The sequence below is a fragment of the Tupaia chinensis genome, unplaced genomic scaffold (assembly GCF_000334495.1).
Source record: "Tupaia chinensis unplaced genomic scaffold, TupChi_1.0 Scaffold148822_2, whole genome shotgun sequence".
NCBI classification, from domain to species: domain Eukaryota; kingdom Metazoa; phylum Chordata; class Mammalia; order Scandentia; family Tupaiidae; genus Tupaia; species Tupaia belangeri.
The window spans coordinates 2,446,704-2,461,126 of NW_006208670.1; the positions used below are offsets into that span (position 1 = coordinate 2,446,704).

General features: G+C 41.5%; 1 protein-coding gene across 1 annotated transcript in view; it reads right to left on the minus strand.

The window, feature by feature from the left end:
* SATB1 (SATB homeobox 1) overlaps nucleotides 1–14,193 on the minus strand; it is a 104,985-nt gene extending 90,792 nt beyond the window's left edge. The window contains exon 1 of the mRNA XM_027769175.1: nucleotides 14,081–14,193. The gene's annotated coding sequence lies outside the window, so the exon portion shown is untranslated. The remainder of the gene's footprint in view (nucleotides 1–14,080) is intronic.
* Nucleotides 14,194–14,423: the final 230 nt, after the last annotated feature.

Sequence of the window (14,423 nt, forward strand, 5' to 3'; positions counted from 1 at the left end):
GCGCCACAAAGCCCCCGGGAGGAGTGCGCCGCGCGCGGCCGGCCCGGCGGGGGACGGGGACGGACAGACAGGTGACAGCCGGGGAGCTAGGTGGGGAGACTTCAGGAAGTGGAGCGCGGCGCGGGCTGGAACGCTGGCTGAGCCAGACAGGCCGGGAACCTCCAAAGCCCTCGGGAATATTTACCCTGGAAGGAGGGTGGCCCCGAAACTATTAAGAGCCCCCGTTAGAAGGGACTGGGAAGAGCTTTCCGTAAGGGCAGAGCCTGAAACCGCCTCACTTCTGGGCCCGAGAACACCTAGGAGGAGGACCCAGAGTGGCCGAGTTCAACACAATGTGGGTCACTAGAAGGAAACGTGCCACCAAGCCTGAAGGTCAGGAGAGGGGGGCTCGGCGATCTGGACTGAGGTACAGCCCTGGTGAATGGGCATCGGCACTTAAGACTGATCCTCTTATGTAGATCATCGGTTAAACGCACTTGCCGGAATCGAGAACATTTACCCTCTCACCCCCATGCGTCCTTTACAGAGTGTGGTACCATTTTAGCACCCTGAAGGCAGTTAGCCCTTAAACAGGAACACAAATGTTATAGGAATTATTTTTCAGAACACACTGGTAGGGGAAGGAGAAAAATCAGATCAATGTCTCATCACACAGAAAAGCAACAAGTTAGAACAAGTACTGAAATAAGAGGGAAATATGCAAATTAAGCTCTTTAAAAACTACCAATGCACTCTCAGGTATACCTGCTGACAAATCTAAGAAAAGGAGAGGGTGAAACAAGAAAAGTCCAGGGAAGGTGGCCCTGCTGGGGGAGAACAAGTTGAGGGGAAACAGTGAAAATACATCCCTCCTAAGAGCACTCGAGTTTCACCCACAAACCAGAAAGATTGGTCAAAACCAAGGAAGGCCACCATGAATCTTGGTATAGGTAAGCCCAAGCCCTGAGCAGAAGGCGGCCCAGGTGGTAACACCCAAAACGGCATCCAAAACCGAGAAGAAACTTAAGGGCATCTTTACTAAAAAGCCTAAGTGAGACTACATTTGTAAAAGTTGGCATGTCAGAAAATAAGGGTTCTGTAACGTATAGGAAATAGGATCAACAAGGAATACACAACTATGTAAAATAGACCACTGGTGTTAAGGTCTGTATTGTGGAAGGGGGACAGTTCGACTTATCAAAAAAAGTGTGTATTTGGAAAAAAAAAAAAAAAAAGACCTCAGTCATGACAGTGGTTTCCCAGTCTGAGTTCAATTTGCAATTTCCAGTATGGACATTGTAATAGTAATAGTGGCTTCCACTGGTCATTCTGGGCATGTTTCCCTGAAACCAACTTTGTTTTCAGAAGAAACAGTGCAGTCTAGGATCATGTTGTACGAATCTACAAACAGAAAAATTTTTAAATAAAAATTACAGTGGACTATAGCTACAATGCCATTTGACCATTCGACTTCACCTCAAGTTGAATGTTTAAAAGAAAAAAAACAAAAAAACACGAGACAAAACAAAACTTGAGCTAAGAGAAAGGAACACTCAAAAAAAGTTACTGCAAATATCAGTATTAAGACAGACTAAAGTAAAATAGTGTAAATACATCTATCTCATCATCTTGCAAAAACAGACAAAAGGCCTCCTGATTGTCTAGCCGCCTAATGAAATAGTTGGGAACAAGGAAATGAAAACGGTCGTTTTTAAATTTGGATAAGACCACTTATCCAGGAGTCACAAACTGGTTTATAAATGCACAAGTCCGTAAGAAGGACTGACAGAGCTTTGGACAATGATAAACAGGATGAGCATAAAGATCCCTAACAGTAACTTTACTATAAAAAGTAACACTATAGTGCATCAGAAAGCTACTCATCATATATACATATTAATTTTCTCTCAAACACATGCTCTATGCCACAACTATGTCAGAAGTGACATAAGTAAAATGGTACACAGAGCTTTAGACCCCAGTGGTATGTGCTACATTGATGAGCTTAATTACTATAGGTGACCTGCTGCTTTAAAGTGTTCATTATATCTGCTGACTATCGGCCAGTGCAAACCCAGATCAAAATGTAGCAGGAAAGAAGAAAGGTCACTAGGAAAATGCCACCTTCCTGGGCATGTGTGAGCATATAAACTATCCTGGGGGTGTGTGTGCAAAATATCAACTGATCCTACACCGGCATCTCATCTCCACCATAAAGATGCAAGCAAACGTTGAAAAAAGTGAAACTTGTGCAGTCTGGCCATCACAACAGAAAACCTCAGGACATGAAAAACTGCAGCTCAGATACATGAACTAGGTAACACGTGGACAGAGTTGAAAGGCGGTGCACCCATCCTCCGTCACGTGGGAAGACATTGAGGCTGGCTGCACAAAGAAAGCGAAGAGAAAATATTGTAACGGATACACGAGATTTTTTAAAAACTTAATGAAAGGACCACAGCATGTTTCAGATGGCAACGTATTAAGATAAATATGCAGGCAGATATCCGAAAGCATTAAAACGCATTCAGAGTTCTGAATAGCACATACATTTATAATAAACAGAGAAAGCATTTAGAATTCGAAAGCTTTTAAGATATGGCAATTCCGCCAGTGACTGTGAAGCAGTGCCTCCCACCATAACACTTTCTAAGGACATGTCCCCCCCTCCAGCTTTTTTAATTCAAATACAGTTGGCTACCTCTCTACACACTTAAAACAGCACCATCTCCCTAGCACACACTGCTCTTTTTGTCATATCGACTCTTTGTTTTCTGGCTTTAGCTGCAGGTGGTGTTTTCCATGTATGAATTTCTGGGAATATGGTCTGTGTTGGCCATATATGGATTTCTATTTGAGCCATATGTTTTGCTGTTCTGTGTCTCATTTTGTCTGTCTGAGATGTCAGGACTGATTTCCACATCGTTTCTTGAATGGACCAAATACTGATTTGTTCAGAGCTGGGTAGAAAGGCTGAGGCTGGAGCCCAAACAACTTTGTCAAAACATATACCGGAGAGAAAATGCAATATCCCGTAAACATCTGCACCCTCCTTCTGTATGATGACCCGTACCATCACATCTGCATGCAGCTTAAGAAAGAATCGACTTAGATGAGTACCAAAGTCTGCGGTGTGTGTGGGCACGCAGCTTAATCAGGCAGAAGCCACGTCTCTGGAGGTCACGGCATGGCTCATATCAGTGGCCCTACCCAGAGCTGGCGATCCTGCAGGCCACCTGACCCAACCTCAGACGTGGGGAAGGGGAGCTGCCTAATGCTTTACGTAGTTAGTTCATTATCAGAACACTGATTAAACTCTCTGACTAATTCTATAAAAAAACCTCAGGCCCCCATTATAGATTCGCATGGCATTCTGTGTTTCCCCTTTGCACCTGTCATCAGAGCCCATTAATCAATTAGCAATTTGGATAATTATTGGCTTAATAAATGGCACCCTGACTAGACTGTAAGCCCTACCACAGCAGAGACTGCTCCTTGCTCACTGCCATACTACCAGAAACTCTGTCCCTGCAACACTGACATTATGAATGAGTGAATGAGAGCGAAAAGCGCCGTGTCATTGGCAAGTAATTTCCAGCACTAATTGCCCTGACAATGCTTTTTAGAGACTGCAGAAGTGAGGAGGAGGAAAGAGCGGAGCAGGTACTACGTCACTTACATTTGAATTAATTAAAAGTAAATAAAATCTAGTTTAGTCCCTCAGTCACATTTCAAGTGTTCAAAAGTCCCAGGTGGCTAGTCGCTGTGTCATGGGGCAGAGTAGAGCGCACGGGCCCAGGGTAGGAAGGTCACCGGACAGCACTGACCTAGGGCACACCTACAGAGGATGACTAAGGGGATCCAGGACCTGGCCCAGGGGAGTCTGAGAGGTGCTGAGCGGCTTTCAGACATTCTCATACGTCCAAACAGAGATCATGTCCCGATTTAGAATGTGCCCATAGATCTGTAACGTTGCGTGTAATGAGACGTGTAATGGTGAACACACATTTCAGACAACTTTCACATGTCTATACAAAAAGTGTCCCTGAATACACTTAGAATAGCAGGCACTTAGTCCAAATGCTGCCTTTCGTGGGGATTTGATCATCTCACCTGAAGTTAAAAACCAGTCATCCCCATTCTTACCCCTAACCTGCCCTTAGAAATGTCTCTTTTGGAGGCCAGCAGGTGGTGTGGTGGTTAAGGTGTTGGACTCCCACATGGCAGACCACAGTATGAGTCCCAGACCTGGCAGCTTGCCTTCTCACTTTCTTTCCACCTCTCTGGACAAATTAAAAAATAATAATAAAAAAATTTTAAGACAAAGAAATGTCTCTTTTGGGTGCTTTAATTCCCTCCTTTCCAAACTGGGAGGGAATCAGATACCAACAGATAATGGTGTACTGCAAAATACCACAGCACAGGACTGGAAATTGACACAGAGGAGGTGAGAGCAATGGCCCTGAGCTCTAAGGGACTGGGGTTTTGTGCCGTCCCCTCCCCCCAACTGGATTTCAATGACAGTGAGCCGATAGTGATCAAAAGGTGTTTCCTAATTACTTTGGGGTAAATGTAAATAGCCCCTGGTAATTTACAATATGGTTTTAATAGACAAAAATCATGGGAACCAGCAGTTAGCGTAATGGCTATGTCGCTGGACTCCCACGTAGTCGACCGCGGTTCATGTCCCGGACCCGGTGGCTTAAAACTCACGCCGGGCGCGCGTGCATGCGTTCCCAAGATCCCGAGAGGAGAATGGAGGAGAAGGGATTGCGGCGTGACCATCCCCCCTGGGGGTGATTTCTCGCTTTCTGTCTCTATGTCTCTGTCTGTCTGGCGAGCGCACACGCCCTACAGTGAAAATCTCTCCAAAGAAAAAAAAATCATTATTACAGCTGAGCAAAGAAAGGTCAAAGTTTATGCCAGTTTTGGGAAATCTGGATAAGGGAAAAGGGCAGCCACTAACTGGCTTCTAGAAATTGACAGGTATCAGGTCTTTCCATGTTACTTAGCACAACTTATTGGACCGAAAAATTGTAAAAGCTGTCTTTCCTTCCATTGATTTTGGAGTGAATTCTTTCTTTGACAAGGAACATGATCAGGAGTCCACCCAAACGGCTGCTGTTACCTAGACCTAGATCCCAAATGGAGTGGGTAGCAGGGAGGTTCCTTCAGCTGCCAACGCATGGCCATTTCCACCTGAGCCCTTAGGGTTTCCGGCTGGGCCCCACCACCCCAGAATACCCTTCCTGCCTCTTCTGACTTGGAGACCTCCCTTTGGGCATTTCCTTTAATATTCAGCATTTTTCCCCACCTCTTCTATTCAAAGCCTTCTCTGTGCCCAGGCTGTTTGTGCTTTTGGGCAAGGGGACTGTGGCATTCTGTATGTAGGTCTGTCCCTCCAAACTGGAAGACAGTAAAGCATCTTAAGGATGTACTTCTGTATACACTTCCGGAGTCTCACTGTGCTGTCACCAAATGGCAGGTTAGACTGTTTCTAATTTCTGTCCCCGAGGGCCTCTGAGAATGCTGCTTCACAATCTTAGAAGCCAGGTGCTGGGGTCACAATGCAAATGTCCAGGCTGCACCCCACTGCAGCTGGGGGCAAGCCCCAGGCATTCTGGTTTTTGAAGCTTTCAAAGCCATGATGGTGTACACCCAAGTGGGACATTCACTGGGTTAGGTGGCGTGGCGGAGACAGGAAATCAGATATACTTGCTGGATGCCCCTAAGATGACATTTTTAATCCGGTCTTGGGATCATGTGGGAATGTTAAGGGCTGTCTCTAAGAAGCAAGAGTCGCCTCAAACCTGAAAAAAGGATGTACAGGCAAGTAACTTCTTTCAAAAACAAAAACAAAACAATAAAAAGGGTTAAAAACTGGCAGGGCTGGTCCAAGCTATTAAATCACTGATTTGGGGAATAAAGTATGGTATTTGAGGAACCATGATAAATTAACATTTGGGCACTTGCCTGAGATTTACTGGGGAGCCAGAAATCCTGAGCAGCTATGGGATTTATCATCACAGACACAAGCGACTAACCACAAAATTACATATGGAAGGTACAGTTCTAAAACAGGTCTGTTATTTTTTATATATATATATAATTATTTTCCTTAACTTTATTTATTTATTTTCATTTGACCAGAGAGAGACAGAGTAAGAGAGAGAAAGTGAGGAAGCAAGCCACCAGGTTCGGGACTCAAACCAAGGTCAGTCATGTAGGAGTCCAGCATCCTTAACCACCACACCACCTATTTACCGGAGCCATCTGAGTTACCTTTCATTCTTTTTCCAACAGAGTTGAGTGTGATTTTTCTCCCCAAGATCTGCTCAGCCTGGAACAGTGGACTTCTCCCTGAATGGTACAAACCTGTTCAGCTGATCTCCAGACTAGGTCGCGGCCCTTGAGGAGAACCAAAGTATTCACATGCGTATGCCAAGCTGCCAGGTGCAGACCATCCCAGCCATAGTGGCTGGTTTTTGGTTTTTTAAACACTTTCAGGAAGCTCAGGACATTTGAATTCCAATGAAGTCAAATGACAACATTTCCAACCAACCTTTATCCAAGATATATCAGCCAAACTTCCATAGTGATGGGAAAAGTATTACTAATCTTCTCTGGCCTAATTGGGGGAAGAAAGGACTTAGCATTTCAAAGGGACCTGTATCCTGCTCCTGGTCATTTTCATGGGGACATTAGCCAAAAGCAAGCCAGTACTCTGTAGTGCCATGCCACTGGCAGGATGCACTGGGCCAGGGAAAACGAGCCACCACCAGAAACAAAGGCTTCGCGCCTGGATTAAATAATCTACCTGGACCAGAAGATGGCATAATGGCTATGTCACTGGACTCTCATGTAGCTGACTGCTGTTCGAGTCTCGGACTCGGTAGCTTAAAACTCACGCCAGGCGCATGTGTGTGCGTGCCCAGGATCCCGAGAGGAGAATGGAGGAGAAGGGAATGTGGCGTGGCCACCTCCCCTGGGCGATTTCTCACTTTCTGTCTCTGTCTCTCTTTGTCTTTCTGGTGAGCACACGTGCCCTAGAGCAAAAACCTCTCCATAAATAATAAATAAATAAATAACACTCCAATGTTTGAAATGGCTTAAGTGAAGAAGTTTAGTTCAATACTACAGCACATTCTATGCAGGGCTGATGGAAAGAGAGGTGGAACTGTGGTGTTGACCAGCCAACAGGGGGAATGGAAGGAACGCCACTGAACTGCACACTGAGCCACAGTCCACATGGCATCTCTTATGTTGTACGTATTTAAACACTACACAAGGGTCTGTAACCAAAACAACGAAAGGAAGACAATCTTTCCTTTCTTCCCTGGGTGGGCAGATACTTAGGAAAAGACCATCCCGAACTTCAGACACACGGTGAGCTGCAACACATCAAACCCGCGCCCACTCCTGACCTTCCATGGCTCTGCCTTCCTGCTACCAGCCACAGTCCAGCCTGCTAGAGAATTAATCCACATGATGAATTCCGGACCCAAAGGTAATTGACATGGAGTGGTCATTAGACACCAAGAGCCCCCTCAATTTGCAGGCCCTCCAGTGCAAGGAAACGATTCTCTTACCAAGTTTTATTCAGTACAATGTCTTACAGAAAGAAGCATAGAAAAAAATAAAAGCACCTCACATCTGAAAATTATTTTTTGAATGTTTTTTTGAAAGCGTAAAAAGGAACTACATTCATGATGTAGTAGACCTTTCAGTGAAACGGTGCTTGGAACATCACATACTTAGATGCTGCAGTTCCAACTATAACAACTGTGTAAATGTTGTTTGTGCAATGATTTCTAAGTTGTATATAAAGACTTCAGATTCTTTTTTCAGTAAAAGATGTCTTGTTAAAAAAAGGCTTTTAATTTTGTCAGTTACTTTTTAGTGGTGGTAATAAGAATTAGAGTATTTAATTCTACATTAATCATTGGAAATATCTCTTGTTATACATAGATACTGATCTACATATTATATCCACTAGGCCTATTGCTTTGGTATTAGGGTTTTTTTTTGTTAATGATGGATTTTTTTATGTTAATAGTGGAATTTTTAATCCATACATAAATTATAACTTCACTGACGTTCATATCTACATACACGTATTTGTTTTTCTTATATACATGACTAAGGGATGCTCACAGTCAAGCCAAATTAAAAAGGCACATTATGAGTAAAAACGTTAAATAAAATACTAAGAAAACCTATCCACTGAAGCATATGTAGTTACCAATCTTGCAGGTGCCTCTTACATGATCTGTGTGTTTATTGTAAAATTTAATTCATTAGATGATGTGGACTATAAATAAACATGCAAATTTCCAGCTGATATGAAGCAAAAAGTTGATAAATAATGCTACAGTATGACTTCAAAAAGGAACTAAAGTACCTTGAGGCTATTTCTAAGTCATTTCTTTTTCTTTATTCTATAAGGACCATCCCCATTGGATTTTAAATATCTAGAAGTGCGCTTGGGAGCGAATCCGACAGTCTACATACGAAAAAAAATTGACAGGGACCAGCCTGTAAGGTTTAAGACTTTAAAGATGGTCAGTACCTACTGTTCTTTGATTACTTCAGTTGTGGATACAATGCATATTCATATGTCTTGAAAATTAAACTTATCTCTCTTTCCAGATAACAAGGCTCTCAAAAAATAACTTGGTCGTTGACTTCAAAAAGGAACTAAAGTCCCTTGAGGCTATTTCTAAGTCGTTTCTTTTTCTTTATTCTATAAGGGCCATCTCCACTGGATTTTAAATATCTAGAAGTGCGCTTGGGAGCGAATCCGACAGTCTACATACAAAAAAAATTGACAGGGACCAGCCTGTAAGGTTTAAGACTTTAAAGATGGTCAGTACCTACTGTTCTTTGATTACTTCAGTTGTGGATACAATGCATATTCATATGTCTTGAAAATTAAACTTATCTCTCTTTCCAGATAACAAGGCTCTCAAAAAATAACTTGGTCGTTCACTTTACACTAAAAGGTTTTGTCACTAAAAATGTGCAACACTGCAAGCAAGTGTAAATGCATTTTTGAGACTGACATATGCCGCTGTTTAGGATATAAAACCAATCTCGTGGCATTCCCAATAGATTTGAGAAACCCAACTGTCTGGCCAACACCCAAGTATGACTAAAATGTACACATAATATACTTACATATATACGAGTACAGAGCGTTACATGACCTATGTATAAGGGGTGATATTCGCAAGTTATGCAAGAGAGTATTACACCATTTAAAGGTAGCTTACCACAGTTTTCATCAGAAATCCTTTAAAACACAGAGTCAGTGTAACACCCCTAATCCTAAGCACCTCTCACAGAAGGGAATATGTGACATGCACAGTTGGAAAAGTACAGGGGAACAGGTAAGGACACTAGATTTGGGTCTTGCCTCTCACTCTCCTAGTTGGCTCGTGACCCTCACCAGTGAAGTAGGATCCAGGTCAATGCCTATAAAACAGAACATCCAATCATCTTAAAGACCAGATAAAGCATCTGCCTTTAAATGTAATTTAACAATCTTAGTTCACTTTAAAGAGGAAATAAAGATGAAAGGAAAATTTTTACATGTTACGTTAGATGTTTATCTATATATAAGAGACAGGTGTCAAACAAACAAATGAAAAAAATGAAAAAAAAAAAAAAAACAACCACAAGGCAAGGCAAGGGGAAACTTTAACTCACCAGATTCCATCTGTTACATTTGAATTCATGCATAATTGATTATCCATGACTGGTAAGTTCTTTTCTCACTAGCCGGCCAGTTTCCTAAACATTCTATATTAAATCACTACTAAAGTAGACTGCGCTGCAAAAGCAGCAAGGGGCAGAGTAAGAATATCTTAAATAAAAAATTACATGCCAGTTAATAATAATACAGCTGACCTATGTTTAAGGGAGAGAAATTTTAATCATGTGCATATTAAATATTAATCACCTATTCTGTTATTGTTATAATAAGGTTAAGTAGGCTTCTCCATGCTTAAGGAAAGAGGGAGAAGTAGGAATGCATAATGGTGCAAAAAGATACAGAGACGGGAGACAGACAGAAGGAAAACGTGTCAACAATAAACAAGAGGAAATGAGGAAGAAGGCAAAGATGAAGGTAGGAACGAATCTCTGTGTGTCATAATGACTGCCAGAGCACTGGCAAAGAAGCAGCATCCTTTTATTTCAATTTTAATCATTTCTGAATTTTAATACCCGGCTCCTTTTGTGCTTCTCCTGGCATTCCCATATGCCTCCATCCCAGCCAGAACACCAGTGTAAATTAAATGGCAGGCAACCACACCACTGACGGAACCCCCCCAAAGAACCTGCCAGGTGACCAGAGGCGGTAAAAGGTATGTGTAGCCTCTGTCCCTGAGGACCTCCAGCCAATTAACTGACTGAATGTTTTCGACTTTCTTTCATTTTGAAGAGAAGGACAGGAGTTGGGTAATCTACACATAGAGAATCATTAAAAAAATAAATAAATAAAGCAAGCCAGTAGTAATCCAATCACCAGTGACCATCAGGGCCTGGAAAAATGAGTTTGCTCTCACTGGCACTAAGGAGCATCACATGATTATTTAATTACAGCTCTAATTTTTGTCTCGTGGATGGCAACATATCAACAATTAATAGGGCAAATAGAGGAGACTGTGTTTTTAAAGAGACAGAATGTGCCTGATAATCCAATGGGTCACACAGCAGCACGCCGCTGAAGGAATACTGCCCTGTGTGCCACTTGAAAGGTCTGCACTGCAAATAGCTCCGTGCACATTTAAATATATATGTATATCATTGAAAAGAACGCTTTTTTTTTTGATAACTTTCAGAGAATGCCCTGAACTTTTGAGAATTTTTTTTTTAATGCAAGTAGCACAACCCAAATGCAAATCTTGTGTTAGTTTTAAGGAACAGAGTGAAACCTTCATTAACATCAACACCCTAAATCTTAGCCACTTTAAAAATCATGTGTACAGTTACAATGGAGAATGTGCTGCATGCAGTAATCATGGGAGATACCTATTCAATTCCTGAGGGAAAAAAATCACTGTAGGACAGAACAGGTGAGAGTTAAGCAGGCTTGACTCATTAGTCCACAGTATTCTGGGTCTGGGGTATCAGAAAGACCACTTAGGCAGTGTCCCCTCGGCAAGGAACTTGGGGCATGCTCTGTGTTGACTCCGGAAGTCTGCTCACACCGGAGGGTCTGGAGCCTGAATAGCTAACCTACTATTTACCCTCATCTTGAACAGATACTTATCCTAATCCACAAGGTCAGACCATGAAATTAAAACAAAAACCCTGGTGCTACTATCCAAAAAAACGACAGAGCACATAGTTAAAGAAGAAAAGTACCCAATTATCCAGAAAAACAAGGCATGCATAGATTAACCCCACTCAGAACAGAAAATGGGAAAGAAAAGTCTCTTTTTCCAACAACTCTTTCATAGCACAAGCTCCGGTCAATATGATATTCATAATTTCGCAATTCTTTAATGAGAGCCATGTGCAAGGTCCAGACACCTACACAAACGTGGACCTGACACTTCATTCTCTTTCTGTCATTTAATACATCTTGTAGAAATAAAAGCACAACCTAGGAACTTCATAAAGCGGGGATACTAGTACATTTTTAAGCATCATATCACAAGGTTTTAGATCTATAAATTTGAATACATCGAGGGGATTTAAATAATTAATCCATTTGATAGAATTGTTTAGGTAAGGCTAAGTCTAGCTTTAAACCCTTCCAGTTGCAATCCCAAAGGTAACAACCCAGGTTTGAGATTTGGAGAATGAAACAATCTTGGAATTACCACTGTGATCAATTGCTCCAATCGATTTTAAGTATCGGGTTATACAGAATTGTAAGAAAACGTAATTCGGCCAAAGAAACAGTGACAAGAACGGTTCCACAGAAAGCTGCATGGAGAGGTTAGATGAACTCAATACCTTTTTGTAGTTTGTGTTGGCCAAGTCATCAGAAAGCAAGAAAATGTGGGTGTATCAAAATACAATCTGGGAAAAGCTAAAACTACTGGGGCACAACCCTTTGCAATGCTCCTGGAAAACGCCCATCAAGCCAGTACCAATTCCAATGTGGAAAAAAAAAGTAAAATTTTATAACCCATTGGAAAGTTTTAAAATTAAGTTGTTGTAGTAAAACACCTTTGATGCTACTGGACCAAAAATCTGACTCCTTACATTATAAAAGAATTTTTAAAAAAGAATCTAGCAAGCAGCAGCACGTATGTGAGAGTATACATCATTCTTTTTAAACATGACTGTTAATATACAGTTAACATGTCTCAGAACAGGCTATAATTAACCGTCTACTGCTCTAATAACACTAATAAGTGTACGGTATTATTAAAATACAATGACTCCATACAAAGTAAGGCTGTCATTTTTAAACTTCTAAGATAAGGTTGGAAATTGTGTTTGAGTCCTTTTAAACCACCCAAAAGAAAACCCATCTCTAAAAAAAAAAAAAAAGAATTAAAGCTCAGTTACTGAAATATTGCTTTTTCCTCCCATGGTCTATAGAAATCTGTCATTAAACAGGACATCTAAACATCATTTTTCAGCAGGTGAAAAGACAATGAGAAAAACTTGGATTGTTTTAATGCTGCCAGAGATTCTTTCAAAATTTAAAACGGCAGCATTTTAATTTAGGATTAAATATTTTCAAAGGGAAAGAAAGGCTTGCTATTCCCAGAATCACATAGTCTGTTGTTAATTTCCAATGATTTCCATTGTTTGGTTCACTGGAACAGGAAGACTCAATTGCATTCAACATCAAACAGCTATGGATACGCTCTGTTCACAACTATCTCCATTTCAAAAGATATCTGCATATACTAGGTCCTATCTTATTTATTATAACTATTACAATAAAATATTTATAACGTAAACCCCTTTTGCCTTAAAGTCCTTACCATTAGAAACATTAAAAGGCCAAATTGTTATTTCCATGCTCATAGCAGCTTATCAGAAACCATGGGGTAAGACTATGCAGGAATCTCTCTAACAATCAACTCTACTACATGCCTGGCTTCCAGGAACTGCTCTAATAACACTAATAAGTGTACGGTATTATTAAAATACAATGACTCCATACAAAGTAAGGCTGTCATTTTTAAACTTCTAAGATAAGGTTGGAAATTGTGTTTGAGTCCTTTTAAACCACCCAAAAGAAAACCCATCTCTAAAAAAAAAAAAAGAATTAAAGCTCAGTTACTGAAATATTGCTTTTTCCTCCCATGGTCTATAGAAATCTGTCATTAAACAGGACATCTAAACATCATTTTTCAGCAGGTGAAAAGACAATGAGAAAAACTTGGATTGTTTTAATGCTGCCAGAGATTCTTTCAAAATTTAAAACGGCAGCATTTTAATTTAGGATTAAATATTTTCAAAGGGAAAGAAAGGCTTGCTATTCCCAGAATCACATAGTCTGTTGTTAATTTCCAATGATTTCCATTGTTTGGTTCACTGGAACAGGAAGACTCAATTGCATTCAACATCAAACAGCTATGGATACGCTCTGTTCACAACTATCTCCATTTCAAAAGATATCTGCATATACTAGGTCCTATCTTATTTATTATAACTATTACAATAAAATATTTATAACGTAAACCCCTTTTGCCTTAAAGTCCTTACCATTAGAAACATTAAAAGGCCAAATTGTTATTTCCATGCTCATAGCAGCTTATCAGAAACCATGGGGTAAGACTATGCAGGAATCTCTCTAACAATCAACTCTACTACATGCCTGGCTTCCAGGAAAACTGCAGCTGAAGAACTCCCCCCCTCACAAGATGACCAAACTACTTTCTCTTGAAAGATCTCAAAAAAAAAAAAAAAAAAAGGTTTAATAATTTCCCCTTACAGCTTGCTACCTTCTCCCACCACCCAAATAGGAATGCCCACTGAAGAACTGATCTTGACATCTGGTCCCGGATGATGGATAGCTGAGAAAAGCAAAATCCCAACAGAGAGACACTAAACGCGGATCTCGCAATGTGGCGACAGCCTTCTTCCTCCCTTTGGATCTGACCGGAAGAACTTCTCTCACACTTACCCTCCAGGTATTAGAGGCTGCTCTCCAACTCTAGCCTGCAGGAAAGGTCTGAGAAAGCAGGCTTTGAGGAGGTGACAGAGCTGATGTTCTCTCTGGCACTGCTGGCAGGGCAGAAGCATCCCCCAAATGAGGTGGTTACCAGTTGCCTGTGAAGCAGCTGGACCATTACTGCAGTTCTGAGGGTGCGTGACAAATCAGGTCACAGCGCTGGGTAGAGTCCACCCACTTCACCCGGTGCAGCACCCTCCACTTCCTGCACACCTAGGGGAAGAGGGTGCAGCGGAGGTGGGCCAGCTGGGGCCACAGACGGTCTAGCACAGGCACAAGCAACTGCAGCCTGGCA